The sequence below is a fragment of the Pieris napi genome, chromosome 13 (assembly GCF_905475465.1).
Source record: "Pieris napi chromosome 13, ilPieNapi1.2, whole genome shotgun sequence".
NCBI lineage: Eukaryota > Metazoa > Arthropoda > Insecta > Lepidoptera > Pieridae > Pieris > Pieris napi.
The window spans coordinates 1,419,949-1,436,559 of NC_062246.1; the positions used below are offsets into that span (position 1 = coordinate 1,419,949).

The 16,611-nt window shown below is 34.6% G+C and overlaps 1 protein-coding gene across 4 annotated transcripts in view; it reads left to right on the top strand.

The window, feature by feature from the left end:
* The first annotated feature begins 737 nt into the window (after positions 1 to 737).
* Positions 738 to 16,611, top strand: part of LOC125055109 (homeotic protein distal-less) — a 91,961-nt gene continuing 76,087 nt past the window's right edge. For all 4 annotated transcript variants that reach the window (XM_047657353.1, XM_047657355.1, XM_047657354.1 and 1 more), the window contains exon 1: positions 738 to 1,121. The gene's annotated coding sequence lies outside the window, so the exon portion shown is untranslated. The remainder of the gene's footprint in view (positions 1,122 to 16,611) is intronic.

The window sequence follows — 16,611 nt, forward strand, 5'->3', positions numbered from 1 at the left end:
TATTATCACATAGGTATATTCAGTCTTTAATAATTTATCTTCACTATTAATTTATTTCTAGTATATATTTAGGTTACGCACTACTACTGTATCTATAAAGTAAACCTATGTGAGTATAAAAATATATAGACGTAGTAACAACGGGTAATTCTAATAATATCCAATTCTGCACTAGTTTCAACTATAAATCCCGCAATTAGTAAAGTAACACCTCATTCATGTACTAAAATACTTACAACCATATCTTAACATGGTACATACAAAAAACGTCACAAAACCACAATATAATAAAAAGTACAACTGACACCAAATCAAAGACACCGTCACGAAAAAAAACTCACTTCGATAAAAAAAATCAACGTTCGCCGTCCAGATTGATAGCGTATGATCTACGTCTGTAGCTCTATGGGCGTGGTCTATGGAACAGGTTTGCCGCCAAAAAATACCCATAAAAAAAATTAATGGCAACCTAGACGCCAGCGATCGATGTTCGGTTACCAACCCGCTCTCAATGCACGTACGAACGAAAAAAATAGCGCCATATTCAGCGACCAATCGGAGAAAAGCCGCGCCCTTGAAGCGTTCCACCTTCAAATAAGCTCCACCCGCCGAGCGCACTAGCGCCAAATATCCCATACAACCGGCGTAATTCCGAACTAAACAGAGCGGGACAGCGATACATTGGGCCGTTCGTTTCTCGGACAATTTCCTCCAACTGATCATTAAGTGTTTATGTTCAACGGGAGTTGGTTGTGTCGGGTTTCTTCGGAGGGGAAACGCTATTAAAATATCCACAAACATTATCTTTAATTGGACAGAAATTTGTGCTTGTGTGCGCCGGTTTTTTTTTCATTGTGACGATTTTTTAACTTTGATAACAGCGTACGGATTGTGCTTAGGAATGAGTGACTGTGCAATTATTAATAAAAAATGACATCTATAACGTGAAAATATTCGCAGCGTGTTTTTGATTAACGAAATCCCACATATGGATAGAAATCAACCAAATTTTTAGTATAATTCCCATTTTCACATTCGTTCTAGAACTTTACAGTGTTGTGTGACAATTTGTGTTTTGTGAAGTGATGCTGTGATTGAAATATTGATTATTCCTAATAACCGTAAGTAACACTATTATAATCTGTCAGTAGAACTAGTTGCCGCTCTATAAGGGCCATTTGCATAGATTATAGTATGGTATTCAGGATAAAAGTAGTATAGATCTCTACCAAGGGATTACGCTACTGCATACAGTTAGATATATTTTGGTCCAGAAGTACCGAAGTCTTAATTGACTTAGGTATACGTATTATATACTAATTCAAAGTCTAATTTTACTCAAGTACCTACTATTACCTCCTGTTCGAAGAATTGCTCCTATACGACAAAACCGGCAAAATTTTAGCGAAGTTACTTAAATAACAAGATAAGATTAGGCAATACATCTTTACTTATGTCTCTAACCGACTTGGAAAAGCGGTTTTTATTTCGTTAGAATTCAATAATAAATTCGACATTCGAAGCCATTAGAATACATATTAAGACACAGAAGGTCCACGGACTGGGGATCTATGACTTGCTTGACTTGTCCGACGATCCCCAAGTGGGGCAGAGAGTATCCAACATAAAAAACGAGCCTGATCTTCCCTGGGTCCTATTAATTAACGGGGGAACTATGCTTGAACAAAAAAAATGCGAATTGTAAACCTTCGTTTTTTGGAGTCGGGCAAATGTTTAATGGGTAAATAATATTTCATTTTCACTGAAGATATCATCACTTAAATCATATTTACATTTTAAGACAGATTTAAAAAAGGTTTTAGTTTTTATGAGACTAGTGTTTTTGTCTATGGCAGAATTTAATAACATCGGAATTAGATTCTTGTTAAACCAAATAACCAATAGATTATAGATATTTATTTCTAACACACAAACTGAATTAACAATATTCTTAACCTATTAATAATAATAATTAAAAAGTTGGTAGGTGTACCTTTAATGCTGGCATTCCCTGCTGTATTGCGATAGTAATTCGCTAAGCGAGGAAAGCACCAGCTCTGGGGTCAACGGTACCACCAGGCGCCCACTAATATCTTTAACTAGCGCCACGGCCCAAGAGTCTCTAATCCAAAGCGAACCAAATCACGAAAGACTCTTGTTGAATAGGTGCTAGTTTTGTAATCTTTCGATATCTCGATAGTAAACTCATTTGTTTACAGTCGTGTCTTAGCATCTGAGCGTTAGAACCCCATTCCCCAAAAATATTTAACTTTTAAACACTGTAAGAATAATACCATAATTATTTTTTATGTGTTCACTGAGACATCCTGGAACATTACGATCTAGCCTAACTGACTCATAGGTAATTTAAATCCAATTTACTAAAAAGGATTAAGGGAAAGACTGTTATTGAACCTTCTATTTGATAAAAATAATTAGATAACTGAATAAAAGTGAATGTTTTGTCCCTTTTCATTATTACAAGAGCGATAAAGACAAATACAAATTGAGCTGTTTTGATAGATAGATGTTCAGGAACTCACCTTTTGCCGCTATATATATTTCGATTTCTCCTGATATCCGTACAAACATCGTGTCCAAATACTTGACGTTTGAAAGAGAGTGGCGGAGTTACCAGTTTACTGGTTCGCCGTTCGTTCGTCATAAAGTAAACTTAGACATTCAACTGTCCATTTTAATAAGTTAGGTACACAGCATGATGATTTAGACTTTAACAAATACTTCAGCAGTGCTGGCCTAGTGGCTGCGTGAGATTCTCATCCCTGAGGTCGTAGGTTAGATCCCCGGCTGTGCACCTACTTTCTATGTGAGCATTTAACATTCTCTCAAACGGTGAAGCAAAACATCGTGAGAAAACCGGCTTGATAGACCCAATAATTTATAGGCTATTGGATTGACAAATTTATTTACTAGCAGCCCCCACGAACTTCATTTCGCCTTAATAGGATTTTACTTACCTTTTTAGCAGCTATGTCCTACATAATAAAATATGGTATATTTTGCTATGCTACCCCATAGAAACTGTTTGCGTGCACAATTACAGCAAAAGAAAACTTGCTTTTAGGTTTATCGGTGCAATTTTTCCAGTTTTTTTTTCTCCATAATAACCTTTCTCAGGTTAGCCGTCTTAGAAATAATTTCTCAATCTTTTCATATCAAATAAATGTTAATTCCTGTACATAGTATATTACAAAGATTAACTAAGTGCAATTTATTTTGTTGATCTGTAATCTCATGACGGCTCATTGGTCTAGTGGTTAGTACCCCTGACTGCGAATCCATGGGTCCCGGGTTCGATCCCCGGCTGAGACAAACATCGATGTGATTTGGTGTTGTGCTTAGGTCTTGGGTGTTTAAATATGTATTTATATGTGTTAGGTCTATCTATGTATAATATGTATGTATATCCGTTGCCTAGTACCCATAACAAGCTTCACCAGCTTAGCATGGGACTAGGTCAATTGGTGTGAATTGTCCAATCATACAAAAAAATCTATATCCAAGTAAGTCTAGAGTTCGTTATCGAACAGACCGCAGCATCGGCTAACAATACTTGAAACAATAACATTCATAGCCCAATTACGCATTAATACCATAGACATTCATAGAGACAGGTCAATAGTTATTACTTATTTATAAGTGAACGGCGCTTGCCTCTTTTGACTGGGAAAATATGGCTTTATTTCACGAACATAGGCTGATCAACATTTTGACACCAGGGGCCTAGTGAGAAGATTGAAAAGGACCATTTGAATTAGTGTTAGTTCACGTTAGTCTTAAGGCCCTAAAGCACGAATTGCTGTGTCAGTGTCTCGGAGTGGACTGCGCAGTGGAGAGCTGGAGCACTAAGGCGCGCCGGCCCGTAATAACAATTAGTTATGAAACATTAAATTAATTTAATTATATCAATTTTTTTCGGAAATAGATTACTTGGCTTGCGATAAAATGTATCGTGTAAATTTCAAAATCATGTTCTTTATACATTTTCGTCATAAAATGAATTCAAAGTGTCAAAAATTGGCTATGTTTGGATTTTGCTATCAAGCGAAGTTATTTAAATCGTGTATCGATCTTTCAAAATGGATACATAAACTACTCAACTAAACCATATATTTTTTCCACTCCCTACTTCAAGAAACGATGACGAAAAATGGAAAGAAACAATGTACTTTTTTGGAGTTTGGCGATGGTGGTGGTAAATAGCACAGAAGAACAGAGTGTCTTCCCCTTAATAGAGACTGTAAGAAGTGTTATTGGACTCTATGTTAAATATCCTTTTTAGTAAATTCGATTAGACTTAAATTACTAACTAATCTTAAGTTAGATGGTAATTTTTCATGACGTCTTAGTAATGACACATTTTAAAAAATCACTGATTCGGGAATAAGATACACGGACCATACCTTGAAAAATATTTAATCTTTTGGTGAAAACGTCTCCATTTTTATAAGAGAGACGCGGCATAGGAATTTTGTATGTGTAATACGTTAATTCGCAGCGAAGTATCTTCATCATCATCATCATTATCACCAAAGGCTACACAACCCCTTGTTTGTGCCTCCTCAAGGATTTCGCCTTCTTGCTTTCGAACATTGTTTCGAGAGCCTTGACACATCAACGCAGCTTCCGTCTACCGGGTTTTCTCTTGCAGGTTGTGAGTTTAGTAAGGGCCTTGGGGTTCTGTCATGTCCTAACCACTTGAGCCTGTTGACTTCATGAATTGGACGATTTTGCCGTCATCAATTACCTACGTTAGGTATAGTATAGCACTTCGAAGCGAATACGTCACCGTCGCCGCAAACAGGGCGAAAATTCTTTCTCATTCAAATAACATTTACTCCCTAAGGACCTAATAATGTAAAGGTTTAGTTGAAGTTCCACCACTGAGCGTTTTCTAACACACCCTGCGTAACACCACTATGTGGAACCAGCATTGAATACTCTACGAATGAATGTTAAAAAAACAGCGAACCAATTCTTAAAACGAATCACAAGTGTCCATTGTGTTACCTACGTGAATAAATGATTTTTGAATTTGAATTTGAAAAAGCAGGATATTCGCGAGCTTTTTGGCATTGTCTATGGGCGGCATCACTTGGACACGCATGATTGGAAGATGGCTGAGTTTTATTATTCTCAGAGCAGCGTTGAAACTTTGTTACTCCTATAGAAATTGCATATCCCTGTTTGGGTCGATCCCATGGACAAGTGCGACATTAGCGCTACGGATATTAAGAGAACTATATCTAAATATAGTATATAAAAACCTCGGCTTGCCTTGGAACCAAAAAGTCGATGGCGTGTGTCAGACATAGCAGGCTGATCACCTACTTGCCTATTGATTGATAAATGATCGTAAAACAGATACAGAAATCTGAGGCCCAGAGTTTGTAGCGCCACTGATTTTTTATTTTATTAATTAACTGTAGATTTAGGTTAAACCTCTCAAAGGATTAAAATACCTTTTTGCGTACTGTCAATGTTTCGCTGATAAAATCTCGAAATATCAATCTGGTTTGAATTATTTCTTAATATCGTAAAAGTACATTTATCTTGGGTTAAATTATTGACAGTGAAAAATATTTATTGAACGTGACTAATTTACAAAGGGGTACTAAGACACGTAAGATTTGTATCTCATGTCAAAATACAGTCTTGACCACTGTCTAATATGTTAAACTTCATACAGAAAAAATGATTTGACAGCTCCTGAAACTAGGTATAAATTTGATTGACGTTTAAGAATGAGATCCGTCAAATTTGTATCACAAGATACAATATAGTCTTGATCACTGTCAAGTGTTTCTTAAAACGTTTCGTTATTCCACAGATTAGTCCTATTATTAATCTGTTACCATGGTTACGATGTTTTTACCGGCTAAAACTCCAGGTCCATCTATGTCCACATTTATGTCATGTGCAAAGAAGCGTTCAAGCTGGAAGCGTATTAAATGTATCAGAACAATTTCTTATTAAATATTTATATAACTATTGAACAAAGAAAAATTATGCTTTAATAGGAAGAGATTATTTATTTGTTTTTTCATAGAGCTGACTATGTATACATCTTAACTAAGTAGTTTTTATAGGTACAAACTTTTGACAAATCACTGAAATATCTCCATTAATAATTGCAAATCTGTCATGGTTTAGATTAAAACCTAACCTATCTGGTTAGATAATGAAGCTTTTAGACCACAGATGCTATTGACAATTTACAATCAAAGGCAACGCACCGTCTGTTCGTTTTACGTATTATATCTCACGGGATTCAGAATAACTTATGATGTTTGACCAACACCGTGTCTAAGAACCTAAAGTATACTCGTGCTGTCATACTCCAGTCGTGTCGGACAACCGTTCCATCGGGACATAGGGTTATGGGTCTACGCACGCGCATTACTCGATATATCTCTCGCATAGAAGACTGGACTTAGAGAAAAACAGAGGCCAAATTGACAAAAACTTTAATGATAATAATAATATAAATATTGATACGTGGAACAACACAAAGTAGCTACATGGAAATATTGCAATAATGTAACATCTGTCAATATCAGATGGTCTGTGGTAACTTGCATTGTTGAAAATGCGGTTCTAATTGTTTTTATTAATAAAAGAATTGCAAATGGTTCAAACTTAATGCTTATTTCGTAATGGATTAGTTAAATCTTAACTCTGAAATAATGTTAAATAATTGCCTTTGGATTCTACTCAAAAGCATGGTTAGGCAACCCTATTTCGATTTTTTAAGGGGCTGATCAGTAATGTGCCATAATATAGGTATTTTTGCCATAGGCAACACTTAAATAAAATGTTGCGTGATCATTTTTTAATCTGTTCTCGTATAGACATTTGGGCAAACAATCTTTTTGTTAAGAATCCAACACTTATCTGGTTAAGAAAACATAGTTTAACCGTGTGATTGATGCATAATTCACATATTTTTCAGTGAATAGCGTGTATATATTGTTTTTACTTATCGTAAATAACGCGTGTAATAATTACGCACTATACAATTTCAATATTACGTCTCAATCGCCATTTTCCTACTGATAGAGCCGCGTTCTAGTTACCATGTTAGGCTAATGACAAAATGGCGGACAAGATTGGCATATGACGAATGGCGGGAAACGTAAATGTCAAAACGTGAGAAATTTTTAATGATGCCGCCTATAGATATTTTTTATTAGTTTTTATGCCAGGACTGTAAAGCTTCCGCCATTTAATGATTTTTTTACTGCAAGTAATTTTTTCTAGATTCTTGAAAGTTTCGACTGTAGGTACGTTTCAATTAAATTTAATATAATTCGCCAATGAAAAATATTAAAACAAAATCAAACTTTAAGGCTTACAATGCGTTTATTAACTCAAAAACGATTGAATTAGGTACATCTAACTAAAAGTAGCCCGTGACAATGATGGTTAAAAAATCGGTACTATTAAGCAAATATCTATTTGAGTGTGTGGTGCGCGTCTAAAAATGCCTTAAAAAACGCTCAGTTGTGGAACGACGGACGTCGAGATGGTACGGGTGGAATTTTATATTTTGCGTTACGTCCGATGATGAAACTCAGCTGCAGGTATTAATCCGAACGTCTCTGAACACTCCATTGTATGCGGTAGATGATGCAGAGACAACCCACATCTCTACGCAACGCCAAGGGATCAAGCCGCTCGGAAAGTGACAGGTCGTTGACGATTCGAATCGCTCCAAATAGAATACCATTAAAATTTTTTTTTCAGAAAAGCTGTCAAATCAGTAGCAATACATTTCTGCACGAAAGAGGTTTTACACGATAGTAAAATATAATTTAAAAAACAACCGTCATTACTAGTTATATCCACATAATAAAATAAATTTTCCCCGTTTAGTAGTTTCCGCCTGTCTCGTTCGAACATAAAAATTTCTAAGTAAATGATCATAGACAATTTAAAATTTTTATTCCGTATCAAAAAGCTACACTAACGAATCGTAAAATTTTAATTACCACCTTTATTAATGCCGTAAAATTTATAAATATTATTTAATTCGCAAAATAACCAGTTCTGCGCGGCCGCTTTCTTCGACCCACAAATCAATTATAATTATGTCAATGCAAAAATCCGCAAATGTCAGAAGATTCCGATCGACTGGAAATAATGTTAAACTTAATGCAATTTTACTTTATTTTATCAAATGACCTTTATGTTGTCGGCTCTTTAATAAAATTGATCACTTGTTGGGTTTAAAATCAATTTCCCGACATCAAAAGACAAAAACAAACGACTTATTTGATTTTTTTTCCTTTAGCCACGATTATTTTTTAGTTTTGTCACGTTAAATTTATCGTAATAGGGGAGACCGGGTACAAAAGTAACACTTTGTACTTCACACTTGATTTGTGGCTAGGTTTTAATATTATCATTAAATTAATATAACCATATATAAATTCAGTTTATGTTCTTTACACTAGCAGCTCGATTTATTTTACTATGGTGTGTTTTATATGAATAACAGAGAGTTAAAAAAAAAACGTCAGTTGTTACTTTCGACCACGTAGGCAGGTCGAAAGTAACACGTTGTGGGTCGAAAGTAACAAGAAGAAGAGGTTGGTAATTAATACAATATTATATGTAATACTTGTTTATTATCAACAAGTATTTATGTAAAAAGTAAAAGTTCTGCATTCTGCATCCATCCACTAGCATTGCCAGCTCCGGCACAACCAACAGGACCCTCAAGTATCATGTGGTCTTGGAATTGTTTCAATGGGAATACGAAAAAAGGAGGTATGTGTCCTCCTTGAGCATTAATCACAACAGCAACAGTTACTAATCTTCCACGTTCTGCTGAGGTTACTGCACCTACTTGTTCAGTTCCTTTTTGAGCAATAATCGTGCTAAGTTTTTGGACAGTGGACCCCTGTCTTATCCATATTCCAGATATCTTTTGGCTCAAATTTGTACCTATCAATTACCTCGGCAAGATTATCAAAAAATTTGCTCACATTATGTTCGTTGAAACTCTGAGATCTCAAACAGAGGCTCGGGTGCCGTTTTAAAAAACCCGTCTACCATTCATTACCAGCCATTTGACTATCGTGCCACCTTTCAGAAAAAAAATTATCCGCCGCTTTTCTATACACTTATGTGTCGTGTAGTTGTTCTTATGCGTTGTCGCGGCATTCTGTTGGAGTAAAGGTAATTAAATCATTGCGGGGACAACAGTAACTTGTTACTTTTGTACCCATAGGACTATGTTACTTTTGTACCCTTCCTCATTTTTTTTATTTATTTATTTTTTTGGATGAATCTAGAGAGCATTTGTTACTTTCGACCCGCCGTTACGTTTGTACCCGGTCTCCCCTACATACCTACGCCATGTTTATCAACAACTTTCCCGCGCTGGTTGTTAATAACAGGAAAAAAGAACCACGCTGGAGTTTCACCCCTTCGTTGTCGACATCCCCAGGCGCTGCTCGATTTGGTACGTCGTTTCTTATGAAATGAAAAGAGTAGAACTCCTTTCCTCTTCCATCTACCCTAGACGGTAAATTTAAGCGGCGATTAAACACACAACACCTGGACAAGCGTGCCCTTCAATAAACCACACACTTGTTGTATCCTGTGTAAAAAGTGTGTGTAACAGATTAAAATTTGTCCATAGATAATATTACAATGAATTTATTCAGTCTATGGGCATACTGTACCCGAATATAGAAATGCAATTTCTTGTATAATTTAATGGATAGGTACACAGTGACATTCACCGACGATAAAAACATAATGAGCAGAGCAACACTTTTTGCCTGTCTGCTAAAATGATTGCTATCTCACGCAACTGAAATCTTAGAAAATATAGCACATCATCTAATAAAGATTTATTAAAGTGTTTAATAAATCCACAGAATTGGATATTTAATAAATAAAAATAATTCAATGGCGCTACAACCTTTTTAGGTCTGGGCCTCAGATTTCTGTTGTCACTAGTCGATCTAATAGGCAAGTAGGTGATCAGCCTCCTGTGCTTGATGCCGTCGACTTTTTGGGTCTAAGGCAATTTCCTTAGGATGATTTACTTCACAGTCCGGAAACACCAAAAAACCTTAGTAGGTACCTGAAGGGCCACAGTACAAACTTTAGATTCCTTATAAACTAATGTTAAAATTAATACAAAAATCGAAACGATAACATTACCACACACTGAGAGAAACAGCTACAAATTATATATATTTTGAAATGAAATCTTCCCAATTTTTACTCTCTTCTTTAAGAATCTTTAAAAAGCCCTCTCTTGTTGATATTTTCTCGAAAACCCGTGTTAGTTTTTTTTTAAGTTTGCTTCGGTGTGACTTTTAATTGGCTTTTTAACGTAAATTTGTACAAGTGTCTCTAAAAGCCTAGCGTTTCTCGAACGTATATCACTTGACAATTGACGGTGTAGGCTAGCTAGCATAAACAAGATTCTTATTTCCTTTAAAAATTACGTTTCGTTGGGAATAATAAAACCCTTAGTCGAGTTATAAAAGCCATAAAAAGCAGATGTCATACACGAATATTACAAATAACATTTAAATTCACGTGCATATTTTCTTTAAATTTCCTAAAAACTTTTATTATCGTAAAGTTTTACCGTCGCTTAATGTAAAATTGCATTATGATAGCAATTTTTTGCGCCAAAATATCGTAAATTATCGATTATTTATCAAAATACCAACGTTTTTATATTGCACCTGCGGAAGAAAGAGACGGACATACGATACATTGTAAATTGTAATCGGTAATTTATAATCTTTGTAATTAGTTATTAATATGCTTATATTATGGTAATTTACATTTTATTGCTGTTAAACAGTGGCAGTTGTACAAATTTAAGAATTTTAGTGATCTGTGTATTTTGACAAACAGTTTGCTTATGTCATTTATTATTGACGGACATTTTGGATTATTTAAATATTCCTAACGTTAGTAAAACATTCCTAATACTATGTAGTACTAGTTTAATGCTTCGATAACAGGTTGGTTTACGGAAAAATATTTTTAAAGAATATATGTTTTCATTTTTGTTTCTGGGCAATTACAAATAACTGTTCTACAGCTTACAATAGAGAATAGCTAAATGTCAATGTCAGTTCTACGATGACGAATTTAAGAACACCATTTAAGTACTTTAAATCAATCAAAGAGGTTGTATGTGATTGCTATTTTTTAATTTAGATATAGTTGTTAGCGTAATAATTAATTGTAAAAGAATATATTAATATTATAAATAATGTAGACGCTGTTACACGCTAGACTAAGCAGAAAATGATTTTAATTAATATTTTATTGATTATATCAATAGCTGTTCATGTTTATAATTAAAGTATCTCTAAAAACTAATTTAGATCGATTTTCCAAACAGATTTAAAGTTATTAAAATTAACATTGTTTTGATTATTCGCGACAGGACGCCATTACAATAGGGCTGTCAATACGTATTCAAAATGGCTGCCAATGACATGCGACACCGGTAATAATATTTGTAATTAACACTTGAAGAAATTACACGTTTTTTGGACACTGTATGGGGGAAATATTTTGGTTAGCGAATGTCATATGAGTAATAGAATAATTCTTGTATTTAGTACTTAATCATTTCCTAATTGGATTTATAGTACCTACTTATTATGTTTCACACCAGCTGTCTCTTTGAATTGCATACTTACATTGACAGATGACACCACCTATTTGTTAATACAGATTATACTAATACTATACCTAAACTTTGATCTAGTATTCAAGCGAGTCTAATCCCTGAGATTGGGCGATGAAATTTTCTTAACATCGTGAGGAAACCGATATCTAGACCCAAAAATAGTAGACGCGTATTAGTCACAGAGATCAGAAAACCTGCTTTCGTATAAATTGATTAAGGACATAGATGTAGAGGAATCTTCTTTTTTAAAATCTACGATCGGGAATAACCTATAAAAATAGAATAGCCGGCCCGGAACTAACATCTTTTGGAATTAAGAATTCCTATTTTAAAATTCGACCTTCAACAAAACTTCAAATCGAACTGTAATGGTTAATTAAATTAAACTTGAGAAAGATCAAATAGCCCGCCCAACGGTACTCTCACAGATTAGTTATAGCGTATCGAATCCTATATTTTCGATCATAAACTGAATAGCACGCGAACGTTTAGAAAAAAATATTAATTCGTATTTTTATTATCTTTGTTAATTAATACCAGATTTAAGAACATGCAATCGGTTTTAATGACACGATAGCTGTTCGAAATTCAAATAGATTTGCGTTTTACTAATTTGTCAAGTTGTTTTTTGGAATGTCAGTTGTCTTGACAAATGACAATTCAATTTACGTATCAGATGGCGGGAATGTATTACAATTCACCAGCTTCAAAGGGTTAATGCCAAAGGATTCATAGTCTAATAACCTGCAGGCGCCATATTAAATACTAAGAATCAATCGTAAAACAAAAGCGAATCAAACAAACGTGGGAACCCGTCTCCCTTTACAGAACGACATGGCTCATTGAGCCAAGTACCTTAAGTGATCTAGGGTTTAGGGCCATAAATAAGTCGAGTGGACAGCGAATTAAAATAATTCGATCAATAAGAATTGAATTTTTGAAAATGGAATTCGACTTACTAATTGGAATAAAAAGGTTGTATATGTCTAGGAATTAAATGTTTTTAAGCGCCTCTATTGGTTATGATGGCGTATGGAGGTTTGATATCGAGATAGAAATGATACAGATAACACACGAATCTAGCACGGTACTTCATTACCAACATGCTTCTTCAGTCGCGCTCACAAATTCCACGCTCCCATGTCTTGCAAGTATTGCACATGGGAAAGACCTGTAAGGGTCTTTAGTTGATAGGTCCAGCAAGGATCGGCCTCGAGGCCTGGTGCACTCTTCTTTGCCAGATACAATAAGTCTTTCTGAACTTGCTGGATCTCTCTGAAAAAAAAATCAGCATGCGTTGGTTACAAAGTGTCGCAGGTCGAGTTTTTACCTATACCTAACCGTCTTAGTAGGTATTTTATTATTATTAATTACTTAAGATGTCATGTGGAACATGGCGTAATGGTTGCAGCTCCTTACAGACGTTGTGTAAAACAAAAAACTTGGCGATTAAAAAGCGTGGCGGAGAGTTTAGATAGTTCTTCTCTTCCGTTCTACGCCCTTGATTTGAGAACTGGCAGTAAATGTAAAATTAGAAGCATTTAATGTATTTTTTTTGACGTTCATTGTGTACATTGTGTTACCTATATGAATAAATGATTTTTGTTTGTTTGTTTAGTAAGGACATATTTGTTTCCTTATTCTAAGCAAAGGAATTCTAACTTATTTAATTCTAACTTAGTCTTAAGTGAAAATCTTACAAGAACAGAGTCTTTCCCTTAATAGAGGCTGTAAGAAGTGTTAATGGACAGTTTCTTTGAAATGTCCTTTGAAATAAATTAGTTTAGGTTTAAATTACTAATTAAGTTAGGTTCATAATGTTAAATGATGTCTTTGTGTTGACAATTAAAATACATGGAAATAAAAAATAAATCAGTGGCGCTACAACCTTAACAATCTAATAGGCAAGTAGGTGATCAGCCTCTTGTGACACAGGCCGTCGACTTTTTGGGTCTAAGGCAAGTGAAGAGTCCATTGGTGCACAGCCGGGGATCGAACCTTCGACCTCAGGGATGAGACTCGCACGCTGAAGCCACAAACACTGCTTTAATATACTGAAATAAAAAATTAAGAGTACGAATTGGAGCAAATGTTCATACATATTTTGTCCTTATCACTCCAGTGTCTTTTTGTTAATGTTAGAAAGTGATAAAGTATAATTCGAGTCTCAAAGGCCTACGTGAATGTCGTGTCCATAGACAATGTAAGATTAAGCCCACATCAAGCTTTACCTTGTCCCATTTGATTATCTTTGCATGACCATCGACAATCACGCGAATCTCTTGTACTTATATTTTTACTTGGATTCACTTAGTTTAACCATAGATTATTTTTTTAAAGCTTGTGTCAAATTTTATTCGCATTCATAGTTAAACATTTTGATACATAAATAATAGCTTTTTTGAAGTATTTCCGAATCTATTCGACTTAGGGTCCTTCAAAGAGCGTACCATTTCTTAAAAGGCCGGCAACGCACTTGCAATGTGAGTGCTCCTGGGCGGTATCACTTAACATCAGGTGAGCCTTCTGCCCTTTGCAACATAAAAAATGTCCTTATTTGTAAGACATTTAAACGCGTTTAAATCGAGTAAAATTCTGAGTGTTGATTATTAAAAATTATTAAAGTAAACAATTTCAAATTGATTCACAAAACCAATGACAGACGATAATTCCCAATAAAAATTTACACCAATTAATTGGTTTTAAACATTATTATTACGGGCATGAGCAATCAACAAACAGATAAAAAAACAAAACGGTTTGACCCGACCTTAGTCACAGATTAATTAAAACAGTCGCTGTTAATTTAAACGTCTGGACATCCACAGTTCAACTTCTATAAAAAGTTTGTAAATAACTTACTAACTTAAATAAGACATTAATAAATGTAAGCGGATGCTTAGGATTCTTAGATAGAAAGGATCAAGGGAAGGAGAAATAGAAGCGTTAGAAGCGAACAGAGATAGAAAGCCATTGATAGAGAAATTTGGTGCTGAAGCAAGCTAAGAGGATAATAAGAAAAAAATATAAAACTACTCTTGTAATGATTGATTAATCGGGGTTTTATTATGTACATAGTAATAATAATAATTAATAATATGATAATTGTTAAACATTGGACACGAGTAGGTAATGTAACATTTATATGTTAAGTTTAAGTTATTTATATCCAAAATGAGTCCTTTTGTTTTTACCACACCCATAAATTGTAATTAAACATTCTCGTTTCCGATAATGTCCAATAACATATTGTCACTTAGATTTACGAACTTATAAGTGAAGTTAGTTATTTGTTAATCCAGCGTCGCAACCCCACTACCCCTAATGTTATAAGCTCATGGTTTAAACAATTAAAGCCAGTTGTTACCCAGCTTCAAACAAAGTGTTTCATAAAATGAACTTAATTCGTGTCTAAATTTTTATCTTAATAAACCAACTGTCTAACTAAACTGTGCTAAGCGCCGCGCGGCGAAAGACCAAAGAAATGAGACAAACATACATTTCCAAAGGGATAAAAAAGGATAGCACTAATTAAAACTTGCCGAAAGGGTTTTTTATTGTTTTATTCCTGTTTTGGTCTAACTTTTCTCGCGTTGTGAGAAATGGATCTTTGAACGCCGATTCCAATTAGTTTTTTAGGGATCCTTAAGCCGCCATCAGGGGGTCATCATATAACTAGGGGTCCTGGGTTCGGGACCCGACTTGTCATACCTAAACCATGTGTGGTCCTATTCGTACCTTAAGTTACAATCACAATCTCGTCAAGCGCTGTCAAATACGTCAAACTTCATAGAGAAAAAAATGTTGACAGCTCGTAAAAATCTTCTAGAGTCTGGCTAATGAAAGATGATAATTGAATTATTTGAAAACTTTCGGATGGCAACACAGAATGTCATTGAATTTTTTAGCTTAGTATGATTTATGGTCTTGATACTTCATTTTTATTTCTATTATATATTTTTTCCGAATAGTTAACAGGTATAATAACCTGAACTTTGTTTTATTGATTTTTTGGATTCTGATTTTGATTATTCCGAATAAAGTTGTGTTTTATAATAAATATAGTTTTAGTTTTCCATGCAATACTAGTCATTATAAGTATCAATAGTAAAATACTAAATACGTATAGTATTTAATTTCATAGAAATACAGTTACTATCAACGAAAAAATAAAATCAAATATCAAGTAAGTTTAATCCACAAAAAATACCATAAAAATACAATAAAATTTTTTGAATTTGCCACGCTTTTTCGTTATCTTCTTTCATTAGCCAGAATGTCAAAATCCTGTTTCGGAATCTTACCTTAGTCTTGTGTATATGCGTCTCTGTCCTTGTGTAACTTTTCTATATAGAGGGGGCAAACGGGCAGGAGGCTGACCAGATGTTAAGTGATAGCCATAAACACTCCATGGCAGAGGGCTCGCGAATGCGTTGCAAGCAAGTAAATAAATTTCTTCGTAGTACTGTGAAGTGAACCCGCAAAGGTTACAGTCGAGAATTACAAGTGTGACTCCCGTATGTCAAACACGAACTGACATTGACACATTGACACTGACAGACTCAGTGGCGTAGCTAGGTGACCAAGGGCCCTGGGGCAAATTAAAAAATGGGGCCCCACTGCTATGTAAACTGATTAGGTTTTATCAAATTAAAATATGAAATATACAAATAATTTAAAAATGCTAAGCTACGTAAGCTCTTATTTGTGCAGGGCAAGTTATTAAAAATAATAAATAGTAACATCATAAATTACAATTAATATTTGATGTAGGTTTGGCGAATAAAATGAAATACAGAAGATTCAAGGGTCTATTATATAAAGGTCGGGCCTACCAACTGACTAAATAACAATTATATTAAAAAAAAATCCTAGCTTTAGTTTTCGCAAAAGTATCAATGACTTCGTTT